The 18,769-nt window shown below is 46.5% G+C and overlaps 1 long non-coding RNA gene across 1 annotated transcript; it reads left to right on the top strand.

Annotated features, from left to right (window-relative positions):
* Positions 1–24: 24 nt before the first annotated feature.
* Positions 25–16,093, top strand: LOC132250833 (uncharacterized). The gene is made up of 3 exons (XR_009462481.1): positions 25–166; positions 5,018–5,131; positions 14,806–16,093. It is a non-coding gene; the product is annotated as an uncharacterized LOC132250833 (long non-coding RNA).
* Positions 16,094–18,769: the final 2,676 nt, after the last annotated feature.

The following is an 18,769-nucleotide window of genomic DNA, read 5'->3' as shown; positions in this document are numbered from 1 at the left end:
GCGGAGCCGCTGCCCGCCCCGCCCCGCCCCGCCCCCTGCCCCCGGCCGCGAGAGCGCCGTTCGTGTGGCCGCTTCCCTTCCCCCACCAAGGACCTCCCCAGAGGTGCCAGGTAGCGGAGCCCGCCGCTCTGGGCAGCCGAGCCCCGCGTCCCACACGAAGTACTGGGTGAGCTGGGGTACACGAACCCGGGCACGCCCCTCTGACTCCCCCCAAGTTTAAAACCAACCGCCTGGCAGTAGCACAGCTCGGAAACACCATGTATCTGGGTTCACCAAGGCAGTTTTCCTGAAGCATTCCTGGGGATACCTGTTCTTCTGCCCCGGTTTCGTACCCACCCAGGTGTTGGGGCTTAAAGCCCACTTTATGGAAATGGGAGGCTCCTCCCTGACTTGCTCCTGCGGCCATGTGGCTGAGGGCAGGCGAAACAACAGCATCCAAACCCAAAGTCTCCAGAGTTTGGGCCCACATGGAGGATGCCCACCAAAGGATTTGGAAACATCTGAAGCCCCTGGTGTGGGTGGAGGATGTTTGCTCCTAGTAGGGCCACTTATGGTTCTGGACTCTTGGATTTGGGATTAGTTTGGGCTAATTTGGCCTTGGATACAAATTAAAAAGAAATTAATCTCCAGATACTTACCTAGCAGGGGAATCACCATGTATCTGGGTCCACAAAGGCAGTTTTCCTTAAGTGTTCCTGGGGATAACTGTTCTTCTGGCGTGGTTCAGTACCTGTGGAGGTGTTGGGGCTTAAAGACAGGAAGAGTGTCTGGGACAGTGCTCCGCTCCCTGGCATGGCCTCGGGGGGGGGGGGGGGGGGGGGGGGGGGTTGTCCCACAGTGTCCTGGAGCCTGTGAAGCCTTACTCAGGGCAGGCAGCAGCTCCTCCTCTCTCCTCCCCAAGATGAGGCAAGGCAGGGATGGAGGCTGAGGCGGTGCAGGCTGGTGTGGGCTCCACCAGCTCCAGGGAAGTGTTCCACTGATGTTGGGGGAGCAGAGCGCTTCCCCAGGGCCGGCAGAGTCCGTGCCAGCCCCAGTCCTTGGCCCCAGCTCCAGCCCCCTTCGATAAGTGTCCCACGCCAAACCAAGGCGGCACGCTCACAGATCGCTAATCCTTAGAAGGATCATCAGTCTGGATGCCAGGATAGCCTACGAAATCTGGGACTGTCGTGGCCAAACCAGGACATAAAGACACCCTAATTATAAACTACCTGATTCCTCCTAAACTCTTCACTCCATGGATGTTAAGGACCCTTTCTTCTTTTTTACTTCATCTTGATGTTCCACTACTCAAGCTATCCTTTGTTCTGCAATGCTGCTGTCTGCTAGCTGCTTCTGGTCATGAAGCTCCTATTTCACAACCCAGCAGAGGATTTTTAAGTCATTCCAATGACGTTGTATTGGTTTTTGCTTCAGTCTTAAACTGAATCAGGCTCCTAGCACATTAGTAAAGCTTCTAATTTATTTTTAAATGGCAAAAAATATGCATTGTTTTATATAACCCTGGCTACAGGACTACCTGCAAAACCCAACTCTGAATCCTTGGAGGTGCCCACAACCTGGAACCACCTGCCCCCCTGGTTTAGGGAGGTTCTCCTCACAGCAAGGCATCTACTGCCCCTGGACCTTCAATTAGACACCCCACAATTTTCAGCTATGTACACTTTATTTACAAAGGGTTAAAGAAAAGGAAACTAATTAATACACAACTGGTGAACTGTTAGAAGCTTATTTACACCCTCAGTCAATAATGTACATGATGATGGCCTTGGTTGATGTGTGTACATGTGTAGCCTGGACCAGATGCCCAAAAAGGTGGAGCTGCTTCCATGCCCCTCCTGTGGAAAGTGTGGTCAGGTCCTTCCTGTGAGAGTCTCACGAGGCTTGCCCCAGGGATTGCTGTGCTGCAGGCAGGTGCTCCCTCGCCAAAATTCCCGTAAGATAGCTCACCCTGCCCAGACCCTTGTCCCGACACCCCAGGAGCAGGGTCTGAGCTGGAGCTCTGGCAGTCTCCCCTGCCAGCGCCTGCACACACCCGCTTGCCAAGCAGACAAAGTTCGCCCCCTCGCTCAGGTCTTAACTCTATCACAGGGGCCTTGCCCTGTATGAGAGCAAACACCCTAGCTCTGCCTCCCACCAAGAGCTCACAGTGAGCTGGATCAATCTTTCTTCAGTCCCCCCTCCCCCCTAGTGCACCTCACAGCACACAGGGGCTTGGAGAAGAGTCCTCCTCACTTGGGGGTCTCCAGAAGGGCTGGCTGCTCCTCCGAGCAGCTCGGGCAGGTCTCCCAAGGGAAAAGGAGCAAGAGAGGTGCTGCAGCTGGGCTTCCTAGCCCTCCAGCCTGCAGCACAGCCCACACTGTCCTCAGGCTCTGGCAACCGTGAGGATGGGATGTGGTGCCCAAGCTCTCCCTCAGCCTCTGGGCTTCTCTCCCGGCTCTCCAGAGTGGGCTTCATCTGCCCTTATCACAGGATCTCCGAGGAGCCATGCTGTTCCATGCTGCTGCCTGGCTGAGTTCACCCTGGGACCATTGTTGGTTACATTTATATGTGGTGATGCACCTCACCAGCTGCAACTCCCTTTTCAAAATTCTAGATCTGCCCATGCCTGTGAATGATTTGAATTAACACTTTGCCTTGGAACAATCCAAGCTAATTCAACTTAATTGCCACTTAAGCTAAATGTGTAAGGGGCTGGACCAGGCCCAGAGAGAGCCAATATGTCTCATATCAACCTTGTCTGTTTTTAATCTGTTTCCCTTGATGCCCGCTGGCCTGGAATTCTCAGGATGTACCACAGCAGCACACCAAGAAAGTAGACTCTCATGTATCATAGGCCACATAGATCAGCCTGGGAGGCTGAGGGCATGGAGACATCTGCTTTTCCATATCATCATTTTTCATTTTCAGATGAAAATACCAAGTTTCCAGTAAAAATGTTTCAGGCTTTGGACAAAATCTGTTCAATTTGTAAGAATATGTAAGGGGGAAACAGTCCACCCAACTCAAATTACTGGCACAAGAATTTTTTTTGGAAATACAGCACTTTTATAATAATTTTCTAAGAATTTTTTGAAAATACAATTTGAAAAAGGGGCAGCAAATTAATTGATGCCTACATTCATTGTCTGCAAATGGTGTCTTAATATCCTTGCAGTCTTTATGAGTAGACAGAGCCATATCCCACCTTGCAAGGTTCAAAAGAACCCCTAACCCCCAGCCTGTCAGCAGAGTTTATTAGTTTATGCATATCACCATGCTGCTTTTGGGTCTGGATGTACCAGTTCCTCCAACTGCACTCCCACTGACCTTGTGCCCTATGATCTTGTATCCATGATGATACTGCCACTGAGTATTAGTTAACAATATTATTGCTACAACTAAATGTAGAATGAAACATTCATGTAATTTTAATAGGTATTCATCTAGAAAGAAGCAATAGCATTTAAATATATATATATATTTTAAATTGTTAGTGACTACAGTATAAAATATTTATCAAATTTACACATAACCACATTGCCCGGTGCCATATCAGGCCCTACAGGAGCAGGAGGGAGAAACTTCAACAGAAGTTGGCAGCTAAGGATCTTGTGAGAAGCTGTGATAGAAGAGGGGTGGTAAAAATACCGGCCTGCAGAGGGGCTTTGTCCAGCCCATGCTGGGTCCCTTGGTCCCTGTGACAGGTCGCCCTCCCCAGCGCCATCCTCCGGATCATCTGCGCCTTACGCGGGGCACCCTCGGAGCCCTCTTGGACCTCTGCTGTCCCACTCTAATCTCTCCTGCCATATCTTGATGTTATTAGCATGCGAGCTGGAGACTACCAAACCAACTGAGTATGTTGGGGTCTCTCCTATAAGGTTCTGACCCCATATCTAAGCCTCAGGGGCTATGCGTGGCTCCTCCCACCCCAATACCACGCCCCAAGCCTCGCAGATGGAATAGACGTTGTTCAGTCTCTCTCTGTCTCCCTCCTTCCCGCCCTCTCTCAGGGCCTTCTCTGTAATGCTGCCCTTCTCTCGGGCCTCTTCTACCATGCCGCCCTTCTCTCGGGCCTCCTCAGTAATGCTGCCCCCCTTCTCCGGGGCTCACCGCACTGCTGCCCCCTTCCCCAGGGCTCCCCACGGCCGCACTGAGGCTTCTCCCCAACACCCCCTTCTCTGGGGCTTCTCAGCTGCCCCTCTCTGGGGCTGGGGTCTATACACCCCGAATACTTGTCCTCACCGGCACTGGGGTCCCCACACTAGTGTGAGTCCCTTATGAGGCCTCCTCCATCCCCTAATAGCCTCACCCAAACCTCCAGTTATAAACAACATAAAACACAAGCCCCTAGGCTATAACATAATTTAAAGTCACCCGGCTTATAGCCGTAATCCTTTACCCGGCTTGGGCTGTACCTGCGGTTCTCGCATCATTGCTTGGGGAGCTCCTTTCTCTCTGGCTGCTGGCAGAGAACTGCCACCTGGCCTCCTGCCTGTGATTTATATAGGAACCAGGCCCTGCCCCTTCTTGTTGTCATTACCCAATGATTGTGTGTGTGCTTCGGCACTGCAGAATTATTTCCCGCCACATGGAGCTTTCTTTGCACGGTGCAATTCTCAGCTGCAGAGAGAAAACCCCAGTACAAAGGAGTTCCCGCCGCTCGCATGCAAATTTGTTCCCCATTATTGGCTGTTTCTAAATTATTCCCACATGGTGGCTAGCGATTGGCTAGCTAGCCGTATAAGAGGCTTGAGCAGTTTCCGCCCAAGTCGGAGATCTCCGAGAATCTCAGGAAGATCCTGAGAACCCCGATTCCGAGAATTCTGGGAGAAATCCGAGAGAATTCCGGCAAGGAGTCCACGATTATCTCGTGGATTTCTACGTATATCTCAGACTGAATGATGGTTTGATCAGCCATCAAGAATCTCTCCCCGTCACCGGACGATCCTTGACGTACCCCTGCCCTGCCCGCTTGTTGAGAGTCACAGCTCGGACTCTTGTATCGGTTCAGAGAGTTCTCATTGTGTTTGTTTTGCAGAGCCTAGCAAACTCCGCTCGTGTGTCTTCGGTGGAGCCTAGCAAACTCCACTTGTGCTTGTCTGTAACTGCAACTCAAGCAAGTTTTCCTGCCTGCATTGCGACCATCTACGGTGTAAGTAAAATAATCTTTAATCAACCTCCACGCGTCTGTGCCTAATTCTAGTTCGCCATGCCGACTTCCCCGGCCCACGTGCCCTGGCTGCTGGCCACAGCCCCTCGGCCCTGACACTTATCAGCTGGCCAGGCAGGTGCGGATCATTAGCTCCCTCTAGTTGCCTCAGCAACCAGCACCTGAGGAGTCTTCCCAGCTTTCTCAGTAGCAGGCACCATAGTGCCCTGCTACAGTCCCCTGGCTGAGGGACCCAGCATGGCGTGTTCTGCCGCCCCTCGGGAACACAGCAGGGCTGGGGTGGCTCATCAGCTGAACTGCCTTTCTAGGCAGCCAGAACAGTGGTGGCTCCTTCTGGCTGCTGCTGCTGCTGGCACCAGCCCCACAGTAGAGGCGGGGACCAGTGCGCGCAGCCCCAACCCTGCGTGTCCCACACCCACTCCGGGCTTGTCCATCCGGGCTGAGCAGCAGCAGCACGGGACAGAAACTGCTGCTCAACGCAGGGTAAAAGCGGTGCCTTCCCCTCACCACTGCCGGTGCTTCCTGGTATAGCTGCCCAAAGCCCGCACGGGGCTGCCCTGTGTTTATGCTGTGTCACCACCGTCACTGGGCTGCCCGGCAAGGCAGCAGTGGCAGTGCAGACCAGACACAGGGCAGCCCTGTGCAGGCTCTGGGCAGCAACACCAAGGGCAGGAGCAGGTGCTGACTGCCTCAGGGGGACAGCTGCAGAGGGCTCCCATGTGCACATCACCATACCCACAAACCCTCCCCCACACACAATCGCACATTCTACAAGCACCGCACCCACCCACAACCTCCCCCACACACAATCGCACACTCTACAAGCACCGCACCCACCCACAACCTCCCCCACACACACACCATGCGCCTCCGGGGGGAGCCCCACTCACTGCTACACACACATACCCCACCACACACATGCACCCACACACACACCCCCAGCCACCCTCCCCCTCCACACACCTCACAGTCCCCCACAAACCCCATACTTACCCACACATCCCCACAAACCCCTTCCATACTCATGCACCCACATCCACACACACCCTCCACACCCTCCCCTGCACCCCACATACACGTCAACACACACATATGCCACAGCCCCCCGCAAAACCCATACCCACCCCTCCACTTCCCCGACAGTACACAAAAGTAAGACTGCATTTTGAACTATTATGGGATCACTTCTATATATACAGCGCAAATGCCCACAAATCAGGACAAAAATATTTTTAAAAATAAAATTAAAATATGTTATTACAACTGTTTGACTTTTAGTATATAATTTGGGGTTTTTTCCAGTTCCAAGATGGCAAACCCCTTTCCCAAAAGGAGCACTTCTAGGGGCAAGGGAAGGGACTTCCGGTGACAAAGGTCAGAGGTTAGGGGGCAGGACTTCCAGTCCCAAGATGGTGAGCAGGGTGCAGGGTGCTTGTCAAGGAGTGGGGCTACCCTTGTGGCCCTCGACAGCTTACCAAAACTTGTTAAGCAGCCCTCCAGCTGAAATAATTGCCCGTCCCTGTGATAAAGGATAGAAGTTCCTGGCATCTGAGAGATGTGCTCACCACATGAAAAAATTGAAACTTTCATTGTTAAAGTCAAGCGATTCCCAAATTTTCCATTGTCATTTAAGAGCTTTTCTGAAGTGAACTCTGTGATATCAAAACCAGTTATTTCTGAAAGACTATATATCTTATGCAAAGAACAATATAACTGACAAACTGCAACTGTTTATAGGGGACAGAAGGAGCAGCTCCTTAAATTATTGTGTATTCTATGTAGAAAGTAAATTTTGTCATCGTGGGAAATATTAGTCTTGTGGAGAGATGCTGGAGATTTTATGCCACCAGTAAAAATTCTTAAAGTTTCTTAAAATGATGGACAATAACTGTAATTCAGAAGTATTGCATTTGACAGTAAATTCTACATTAGACCTCATTCTGATCATTTTTAAGTTGAGAAAAATGGCTGGTTATCTCAGAGCCAGTGATCAATAATTTTATACATTATGCACAACATAATCCCATTAGTTTGTGATAAAGATTATCATTTAACATTAATGTTTCCAATATTAAATGCATTAAAACCTGATAGATCTTAGAGTGCTTGTAAATAGGGAATTGTCCCATAAAGGTGTTTCTACTGGGGTCCTATGGAGATCTCTTCTTTATCTCATCGTTTCTATCCAGTGATCCTGAAGAAATTATAAAATTATTACATGTAAATTTTGAAAATTATGGTACATAATGATGGGGACAGGTCAATTATTGTAGACCAGTCTGGATCACTTGGTAATGCAGGTTTATTTTAGTATGGCCAAATGCAAAATCATACATATAGCAGCAAATAATGTAAGTTACCACAACAGCATGGAGAATGGTGCACCTAGAACATAATGAGACTGAAAACATAATAGTAGAAAACCAACTGAACATGAGATCCTCGTGCAATGTTTTGCTTAGAAGGCAAATATGATCCTTGGATGCACAAGCAAGGGAATTCCAAGCATGAATGGGGAGGTGGTATGGCCTCTCTATAGCAGGGGTTTTCAACCTCTGAAGACTCAACGCACCCCTCCATAAATTTTTCTGAATTTAGTGGCACCTGAGTTGAGAATGACCACTGTACTTTCTTAGCTTACCTACTTCATCTGATAAGCATAATGTAGGCAGGAGCACCCCCTGCTGCAGCATCCAGTTCCTCATCCAGCCCCACACACATATTGCACAGAACAGATCCAGCTGATGACAGCAGTGGGAGCAGGGCAGTAGCCTAGAGATAACATTTATTAAGACTTATTATATCAAGCATTTGACCAGAATACAGTTTCATGGTGTATTTAGGACTTTATCCTGAGTCCGTTTGTTGTCAGAGAAACAGACATAATAAAAGGAAGGAGAAACTAAAAATTACTGGCAACATTCATTATATCAGAAATAAAATGGAGAAGCTGATACGACTTCTAATCCCAAACCAAGGAGTAACCCAGCACCCAAACACACCCACTACCTGGATAGCTCCCAACATGCAAACAAACCCAACCACTCCTGTAGAACAGGATCAAAACTGAAACCGCACTTGGTGCATGTTAACTTTATATAAACAGAGAACTCATTCCAGATGAGCCGTAAACCTACACCTAGAAGGGGGCAGGTGGTAGGATATGGCAAGCAATTTCCTTCTCCTTGTATAAGAAAAAATGTCAGGTGGATATCAGTTATAGGACAAGCATTTAATATAGTGGTTCTCAGGTGGCTCTCTCCAGGGTGTTGTGCTGCCACCACAAGCTGGAACTGTCCTGCATGCCTCTCTTTCCAGGAGGTGTATGTAGAACCAGACAAAGACGCTGTTTCAGCAGGAGGAGGCTCTTCTGCCTGCAGTAGATGTATTAGATAAACCACTCTTGCCACAGCCACTGGAACCAAAGACATGCAGGGCTGTTTCATCTGGCTGTGGTGGCAATAGCAGCAGCAAGGGGGCTACAGCACCCTTGAAAGGGTCTTTCAGGACTCTGCTTGACAGTCAGTGCTATATGGCAATAGTGAAACCATTATGGGAATCCTCTGTCTTTGAAAGGGATATTGAAAAATTGGAAAGAGTTAAAAAAACGAGGTACAAAAAGTCAGAAAATGCTGTATTGTGAGAGATTTTTAAAAAGCAATACACTTAGTTTATCCAACAGAAGATGTCTTAGTCATAGTGTAAGATTTCCTAAGTAGGAAAGAGATCTCTAATGGCAGACATCTTTAATCCATTAAAAAAAGGCATAATAAGATACAATGTTTGAAAAGTAACAAAATTCATGTATGTTTAATGATGAAGATCATTAGCCATGGAAACAACTTATCTGTGAATGCACTGGTTCATCCATCATTCACAATCTTTAAAATCAAGACCGGATGTCTTTCTAAAATACACACTATAGCTCATACAAAAATTATGTGCCTGATGCACAAACTACTGGCTGAACTTCTAAGATCTGTGTTAATATGCAGCAGATCAGATTGGATGACCATCACAATGAATGATTCCTTCTTTCCTTAAAATCTAGGGTAAGGCAAAAGACCCAGAATGTTTCCTAGTGAGCAGCAAAAGAATGAGAGAAGTCCAAAGGTTGTTACAGCCACTGTGCCAAAGAAAACAAGGGATTTAGTGAGCCCTGACAGGCGACCTTTGAAGATCCCTTAATGTATTTCAGTGTGAGCACATATTTCATACCTAACTTATCCAATCTTGGTACCATTGCTCATATGATCTCCAAGGCAACTCACCAATGACTTCAGAAAGCTCCAAATTGGTCATCTGCCTCCAGGTTGGCTCTAGGAAAATAACTGACAATGCACAGTGTTATGTCATTTATAGTTAAGTTATGGAAGGAACAAGAGTTCCACCTTCAGGTTTGGGAAGATAGCAAAAGATACTGCAGATATATTTTAAATGTACAGATGGTGTTGTAGTTGATTAATAAAACCTATTTGTTGCAAACAGATGTAGACTTGTGGTAGAGGTCCATAACCATTATTGGAAGGGTCTCTAAAGGATCTGTTAACTTTGTATGGTTCTGCAGGTTACCATAGAAACTGGTCTGTGCCATCGATGAAACTTGTATACGGAAATCACAAAGCCTTCTGAAAAGTGGTGAAAACTGTTCTATTTCAAATATTTCCAATTAAGGTAGAACTACAGCAGTTACTTTTTGCACATGTTGATCATTCATGATTGTCAGAGATATTGATTCATGGTCAAGATGCGCAGTTCATTAAATTTGGTTGCTGCTTCTCAGGTCGTTGCTCAGTCTTATTCTCATCAGTATTTTCTTTGGTATGCAGTCTGTCAGATATTTTAGGAAGTGTTTTACAAGTTTGTTCCTACTGGGACAATAATTCTTCCAGTGGAACATTTTAAACTTCTATTGAGTATTTAGCTACAGGATTGTTACTGACTAGATTAATTTCACCACCTTCAGAATGGCAAGAACAGATAATAACGTTTCCATTGTTTTATCAAGAACAGTTGCTACCCTGTTACGTTGTCCATTGCTCCCTCTCAAAGCTTTTAACATATACAATGTGGTTTGTAATGAGATGTCATTTTATCTTGCATCCCTGAAAAAAGCAATGTAATTCTATAATTCCCAAGTGAAGTGTGCTTTGGAGAATGTATAGCCAACCCCTTCTGTAGCTACTTATTTTACCTGTGCAAAATACCGGTATTTAGTACAAGATTTCTTTATTGATTTGCATGTCATCAGTAAAACTCTTGTTACAATTTTAGGGGTAGGTAAAATTCTGATGGTGTGCTTCTTTGAATGTAGAATGTTTCAAAGTCTGCACAAATTGGGTTTCAGGAGCTGCTCTATACCCTTACAGGAAAGCAATTCTCCCAACTGGTAATTAAACACAGGAGAGGTTTATATATATGAGAATTTACACATTTTGATACAATAACATGTCAAAGAAACAAAACTAAATTAGTATGCAAATGCCACCTGGTTCTGTTCAGTTATCTATTATTTTTAGAGAGCTCTTTGTACCTTTAGTCTCCTGGATCTTCTAGCAATTACTCAGCCCTGGAACTTTGATTTGCTGGTGGTATAACCCAAAAACCACTGGCTCAGGAAAGTCTGTATCAAGGGACTGTAACAGCTCAAATCTACTATACCCTCTCACTGCTGACCAGAGCAAACCGAGAGAGGCACTGCTGGTGTAAGGTCAGCCTCATCTGAGCAGTTTCCATTAAAAGTGCAGTTGTAGCAGCTTTAAACTGCCTGCCATTGTCATAAATATGAAAGATAAAGTGATAGCAAAAAGTTCCTACAGTTGCATCCCTACATGCGACATGAGATCTCTTGCAGTTTGCAAACAATACATGACCAGGAATGAATGAAGGTCTACATCTTCTCCCCCATCCTTTTGCTTCCAATTAATCAGAATAGAAGCTGTGAGACTTGGGACTAATGATCAGATTTCAATGGATAAGATTAGATTTGTTTTTGTATGGATGTAAAGTAATTAGTAGTACCCTAAGTTTCAGGTGCAAGGCCATGCTGATTTATGCTTAACTATAAACAAAAGTGGCACTGACTGGATTAAACTAATTCCAGTATGACGCTCTTGTGTAGACACATGTTTTAAGTTTAGCTGATATATAAAACTGTAAAGAAAACGGTTATATAATTAGCATTACCAACAATAGATGGAATAATTGTCATCATTTATAATAGCTTGTCCCAGAAAGAGAGGCACAAGAAAAATGAAAATAGGATGAGGCATGGCATTATATATCAAAATGTATATATTTGCTCCAATATCAAAGGGAAGAAAGTAACTGATTTGTTGAGAACTGAATAAATGAGTAAAAGAACAGTAATTATGTTGTGGTAGGTATCTACTAGTTGATAGTATATGTAGAACACAGCTCTCTCTTTCAGAAAGTTTGAGATACAACTAGGAGGGTCACCTGTCTTTGATCTGATTCTGACCAACAAGGATGAATGGACTGTAAAAATGAAGGCAGTTGGAAATTTGGGCAAAAGCGATCATGATCTGATAAACTAAGGTGGACATATACCATATTTATTCACATACCACACACCACCAAATAATATATACAATTTATTTTTTCTAGGTATGGTTTTACATCACATTTCATTTCTTGCTGCTGTTTATTCATTTAGAAGTAGAATATTTCTTCCTTCGTTTCCTTTAATCATAGCAACAACTGAGGACATGAGAGATGCATTGGGGTTTTGATAATCTTTGGGGATTTAATAATCTGAGGTATCCATATTGCCTTCATTTTTCATTGTAGGGCTGCTTCATGTATGACAGGCAGCATGCAGAAAAAAAGTTCTTGCCACTAAAGGTACTGGCCATGTGGAGCAGAGGTGGAATCCTCTCATCAGATTCCTCCTCCTTCCCCACTCATTCTCTCAATGCCACAGCCAAATCATAGACAGACCAGCACTGTACAATCCTTAATTCAGCAGCAGCAACATCAGAGAGAGGCTTAAATCAATAGCTGTTGGCTCTGCAGCAAGAGTGAGAATGTTGTAAGAGACCGTATCCAAAGCCTTGCTAAAGTTAAGGTATATCATGTCCACTGCTCCTCCCGCATCCAGTCATCTCATCCTAGAAGGCAATCAGGTTGGTCAGGCATGACTTGCCCCTGGTGAATCCATGCTGACTGTTGCTAATCACCTTTTTCTTCTCCAAGTACTTAGAAATGGAATCCTTGAGGACCTGCTCTCTGATTTTTCCAGGGACTGAGGTGAGGCTGACTGGTCTGTAGTTCCCCAGATCCTCCTCCTCCCATTTCTTAAAAATGGGAACTATATTTGCTCTTTTCCAAACATCCAGGACCTCTCCTAATTGTCATGAGTTTTCAAAGAGAATGGCCACTGGCTCTGCAATCATATCAGCTATCTCCTTCAGCACCCAGAGGAGCAGCCTGTACCCCATGGACTTGTACATGTCCAGCTTTTCTAAATACTCCCTAACCCAGTGGTTCCCAATCTGTGGTATGGGTACCACCAGTGGTACACAAACAACCTGTCAGTGGTACTCATTAATAGATTTATTATAATAACTTTATATGACAAAAATTTGCTGGTGGTACTTAAGGTTGTATGGTTTTTAATTGGTGGTGCACAATCTGTCAGAGCTTGGAAACCACTGCCCTAACTTGTTCTTTTACCATTGTCTGCTGCTCACCTCTTCCCCAAACTCTACTGCCAGGTGCAGTAGTCAGAGCTGACCTTGCCTGTGAAGAACGAGGTGAGAAGGCATGGAGTACTTTAGCTTTTTCTGCATCATCTGTCACTAGGTTGCCTCCCCTATTTAGTAAGGGACCCCTTGATCTTCCTCTTGTTGCTGACATACTTGTAGAAACCCTTCTTGTTTCTACATCCTTCACACCCCTTGCTAACTGCAATTACAATTGCACTTTGGCCTGTCTGATTTCACCCCTGCATCCTCAAATAATAATTTTTGACTCCACCCTAGTCATTTGTCCATGTTTCAACTTCTTGTAAGCTTCATTTTTGTGTTTTAGCTCATTGAGGAGTTCTGTGCTAAGTCAAGCCAGTCTTCTGCCATACTTGCTAGTCTTTCTGTGCATCAGGATTGTTTGTTCTTGCACCCTCAGTAAGGTTTCTTTAAAGTAGAACCAGCTCTCCTGAACTCCTCTTGAGGAGTCCTCTCCCCCTCAGACTGGCCTCCCAGGGGATCCAACCCACCAGTTCCCTGAGGGAGTCAAAGTCTACTTTTCTGAAATCCAGGGTCCTAACTCTTCTTCCTTCCTTTCCTCAGGATCCTGAACTCAATTATCTCTTGGTCACTGCTGCCCAAGTTGCCATCTACTTCTAAGTTTCCCACCAATTCTTCTCTGTGAGCAGCAGATCAAGAAGAGCATGGCCCCTAGTTGGCCTCTCCAATGCTTGCACCAAGAAATTGTCCCCAACACTCCAAAAACTTCCTGGATTGCCTCTGCACTGCTATATTACCCTCCCAGCAGATGTCAGGGTGATTGAAGTCCCCCATGAGAACCAGGTCCTGTGATCTGGAAACTTCTGCTTGCTGTTTGAAAAAAGTCTTATCTGCCTTATCCTCCTGACCGGGTGGTCTATAGCAGACGCTCACTACAACATCACCCTTGTTGATCTCCTCTATGACCATAATCCTGACCTGGCCTATATCTAGTTTAATACTGGAGCTCTGAGCAATCATACAGCTATTTTACATAAAGAGCAACTCCTCCCCCTCTTCTCCCTTGCCTTTCCTTCCTGAACATTTTATACCCCACCATGACAGTACTCCAGTCATGCAAGCTTTTCCACTCACATCATAGGTCTGTGACCGTGAAAGAATTTCCAGTTCTTCCTGTTGTTTCTCAGGCTTAGTGCATTCAAGTACAGACATCTGAGGTAACTAGCCAACTGCCCTACTTTCTGAGGAAGAATGAGAAGGCCTTCCCTGTTGCCCCCTCCTACTTGCACTTCATCCAGCTCACCTGCTTCCCCACTTTCTTCAGGGCTTTGGTCTCTATCCTCCAGCAAATCTGATTTAAAGCCCTCCTCACTAGGTTAGTGAGCCTCTCTGTGGAGATGCTCTTCCCTCTCTTTGGTAGGTGGATCCCATCTCTTCCTAGCAATCCTTTGTATTGGAACAACATCCCATAAATGAAAATGCCAAAGACCTGCTGTCAACACGATCTGCACAGCCATGCTTTGATCTGTAGAATGCATCTGCTCCTGCCCAGGACCTTCCCCTTGACCTGAAGGATCATGGAGAACACTACCTGAGCCCCTGTGCCCTTCACCCTTGCACCTAGAGTCCTGTAGTCACTGTTGATCTGCTCAGGGTCCCCCCAGCAGTCTCACTGGTGTCCATATGGATGAGCAGCATGGGGAAGTAGTCAGAAAGCCAGATGAGTTCCAATAATCCTTCCATGACATCTTGGTTCCAGGCAAGCAGCAGATTTCCCAAGACAATGGGTCAGGCTGGCAGATGGTTGCCTCATACCTCGCAGAAGGGAGTCTCCAATCTCATCACCTGTTGCTTCACCTTGGTGGCAGTAGTTTTGATCCTCCCAACCTTGATGAGGCCTGGCCTGGGCTTTTCCACTAATAAAACATGTTCTTTTTCCTCTTTTGCTAGGGCTCCATATCCGTTCTCCAGGCAAACTGCTGCAGGTGGGGATGAAGACTTCTGCTTGCTACCAGAGGTCACAAGCTTTCAACCTCCACCTTCCTAGAAGTCCATTTCCTCCTACTTCTCTAGGCACTCCCCCACCCGGCTTTCACTAGAAGCCATAGTCCCCACAATGCCGAACCAGGACCTCAGTGCAAGCCTTGAAAATGAGTGGTCCTGCCTGGACAGATACCTCACAGGTACAAGTACAGGAAAAGCTGACAGTGGCAGTGGCATTGCAATGTCCTCCAACCACCTCTCTGGATCTCTTAAATCTTCCGCTTACCTCTTCCCGCCTCTCTCTAAGCAGACCTTCCTTAGCAAACTCCCCTGTAAGCTGGCCTATTCATTGCTCCTTGGTCTTGAAAGGTTCCCTTTTTCCTGCTAACCTGCTTCCTCTTACTAAGCTTACAGTGAAGAAAGGTGAGAGAGAGTTTTCAGGCGAACTCCCTACTTGCTTTGGTTTCTAGTTAAACAAGGGACTTATATTGATCTAACTGCTAAGTTTTACCTACTTAACACTAACTATCTAGGTCATTTACTCTTAATTAAGAAAAAGTTTACCTTAAAGGCTCCACTTGAAAGAGAGGGGTAGCAAACTGACTTGTAAACTGCCCTGTTTGTTGGCCCTGGTTGCTTGGGGACTCTTCTTTTATACCAGGGGTGGATAATTATATTGGGCGGAGGGCCACTTACTGAGTTTTGGCAAGCCATCGAGGGCTGCATGACAGGCAGCCAGGTGCAGATATATATTAATTTTCTACATTTTTTTAGGGGCCCTGTGGGCCAGATAGAATGGCCTGGCAGGCTGCATCAGGCCCGCAGGCCACATTTTACCCACCCCTGTTTTATACCCTCCTGGGCCAGGACTGACTCTGCCCCCTTGTTAGGGCTTTTGTAAGACACTTGCAGCAATCACTCTGCAGTTACTCAACTGGCAGCTCTCCTAGTAGCTCAAAGCACATACCCAAACATACAGCCAACCAAACACTCAACAAGCCAAACCCACAGGCAGTCCTGGCTCACATACCTTCCAGAAGCAGAATCTAGTCAGTGCCTGGTTCCTCTTCCCCTTCATCTTCCTCCTTTGGCTCCCAGTGAACTGCTTGCAAACTCTCCTGTTTGCTGTCCCTGTTCATTCAATCCCTGATTGCTCAGGTAGTCTCCTTTTATACCTTTTAAGCTACGTATTCCAATTCTGCATTGCTAATTTTTTGGAGAAAGGTGTCTGTGGTATGCAAATAAATACAGTATCTGATTAGATCATTGTGCTTGATGTGTAGTCATTAATAGCTCAGTGTTTAGAGTGGGGAAGTTATTGAGTGGGGTTCCCAAGGGGTCTCTTGCTGGCTCCAATATTGTTTAATATCTTCATTAATGATTTGGAGGATGGGACTGAGTGCACACTTAGCACATTTGCAAATGACACTAAGTTGGGTGGAGTTGCAGACACTCTGCAGGGTAGAGTTAGGGTTCAGAATGACCTTAAAAACTGGAGAAATGGTTCAAAAGTAACCACATGAAATTCAACAGGGACAAGTATAAAGTTCTTCACTTGGAAGAGAACAACTGTATGCACCAATACTGACTGGGTAACAACTGGCTAGTTTGCAGTACTGCAGAAAAGGACCTGGAGGTCACAGTGGAGCATAATCTGAACCTGAGTGTATTCTTGTTGGAAAAAAGGACAATAGTATACTGGCCTTCTTAATAGGAATGCCACTTGCAAATCAAGGGAAGTGATTCTACTCTATTCAGCACCGGTGAGGCCTCACCTAGAGTACTGCAAGGTTCTCTCTAAGCTGCATGTGTGTGCAGCCACGCACAATAAAAAATCTTGCTGCGCAGTAATTTTTTAATGTCGTGCACCTGCCCAGAGAGGAGCTGGGCTGCAGCTTCCTATAAACTTTGGGCGCGGAGTGCATGGGAGGCACCAGGGCTGGCCCGTGACACCTTACCAGTGGTAAGTTACCGCTCGGTTGCATGGGGGGCCACTCTGCTCTGCTCCTCACTCCTCCGCTCTACTCTACTCCTTACTCTTCACCATGCTGGCATTCCCGCGGGGAGGGAGAGCAGCACGGGGCAGGCAGCTGCTCCTCCCCAAGGTGAAGTGGGGGCAGGAATGGGGGCTGGGGCAGAGCTGGGCACCATGCAGGCTCCGCTGGCTCTGGGGAACTGCTCCGTTCCCCAGCCCCTTTGGGCAAGCTTTGCCCTGAGCCCCGACGCTATGTGCCTCCCCAACCTGGGGTTGGAGGAACGGAGAACCTGCCTTGTGATCGATGAGTTGTAGCCGCAGGCTTCAAGACTTCTGCTAATCACCTGAAGGAGCAAGGAAGTGCTTGCCTCTCTCAGCTTTAAGCCCTGGATATTGGCCATAGCCAGAGGTGGGAGATGGGCTGGGAGAGGGGCTGCTGGTGCCCCCAGAGGTATTGAGAGACCTCCCAGGTTCAAGGATTGTGGGGTTTTGCCTGCCTCTAGCATGGGGCATGGTCAGCTGTCTAGGTCTGTTTGAACACATCTTGCCCTGCCACTACCATGGCAAAAGTCTCAGTGCTCCTGTTGTGTGTCTTGCTCCCATCCTGTGGCCCACAATGGGGTTTGGGGGCAGGGACTGCCCTGTATCTGCAGTGTGTGAAAGGGGCTGGAGTGGATGTTGTGGACCCCTTTGCACAGTTGTCTGCCAGCATGTGCAGGGGCCCCATCTGGGATTTCCCAGCAGGTCCCTTCTAGTTTTATGCTCCTGAATGCAGGCATTCCCTTGGCGCATGCCGAAAGGGGGAGGTGGGACCGATTCGGGAACGGACCGAAGTGACGCACTCACAGATTGCTACACCTTAGAGGGAACATTGGACTACTGTGCCTTGTTTTGGGTGCTTCACTTCAAGAAAGATAGGGACAAATTAGAAAGAGTCCATCAGAGAGTGGACTCTTTTTAGAAGTCACTTCCATACTATGAGAGTGGTTAAGCACTGGAATAGACTTTCCAGAGAAGTTGTGGAATCTCCATCCTTGCACTTCTTAAAGAACAATTTAGACAGACACTTGACTGGGATGGCTTAGGGATAATCCTTCCTTGGGCAGGGGGTTGAACCAGATGACTTCCTGAGGTCCCATCCAAAAATTCTAAATGTTTGTGATGCTAAGGAAAGGAAAGCTTGTCAGCAAAACAAAGACATTGGGCTTCAAAAGACAAGATTGCAATTGACACTCATAAATGGCAAGTAAAGTCCCATGTAGAGACAACTTAAGAGAAAAATTAGGAAAGCAAAGGTTTCCAATTGGAAAGCAAGTTATAATTGGCAAGAAATGTTAAGAATAAGAAGGAGTGCTGCAAACATACAAGACAGAAACGAAAGACTAGAGAAACTGGATTTATAGCTCAGTGGGGAAGGTGAACTATTAATGGAAGACATACAGAAGACAGAGTTGCTCAGTGCCTTAGTTGTTAAGTCTACTAAAAAATAAGTTGTGACCAGAAAATTAGTGACATAAATATAAATCAGGAGAGAGAAGGAACATAGTTCATGCTAAACAAAGAATGCAACAGGGACCTTTTGACACACTTGAATTCATTTATGTTATCAGGAACTAGCTGAAGAAATCTTGGAGCCATTGGCAATAATATTTACAAACTCTTGGATGACAGATGAGATTCCAGAGAATGAAAGAAGGTCTAAAAGAGTGCCCATATTTAAAAGGAAAAATGTGGAGCCAGGGAATTATGGACTGGGAAGTTACTAGAAGAAATATAAACCCAAAGGTGTAACAACACAGCTGGGTGCCTGGGGTGGCTGCAACACCAGCACAATTGTGGGGCTGTGGCGGCAGTCATTTTTTTCCACTCTGCCTTCAAAGTTGACACCTGGGGCAGCTGCCCCAGGCACCCTGGCATAGTTATGCCACTGTATAAATCAGTTAGTCTGGAGGGAAA

The sequence above is a fragment of the Alligator mississippiensis genome, chromosome 5 (genome assembly GCF_030867095.1).
Source record: "Alligator mississippiensis isolate rAllMis1 chromosome 5, rAllMis1, whole genome shotgun sequence".
Lineage (NCBI taxonomy): Eukaryota > Metazoa > Chordata > Crocodylia > Alligatoridae > Alligator > Alligator mississippiensis.
Note: the sequence above shows the minus strand (reverse complement) of the source record. Positions and strands in the feature narration are given on the sequence as shown.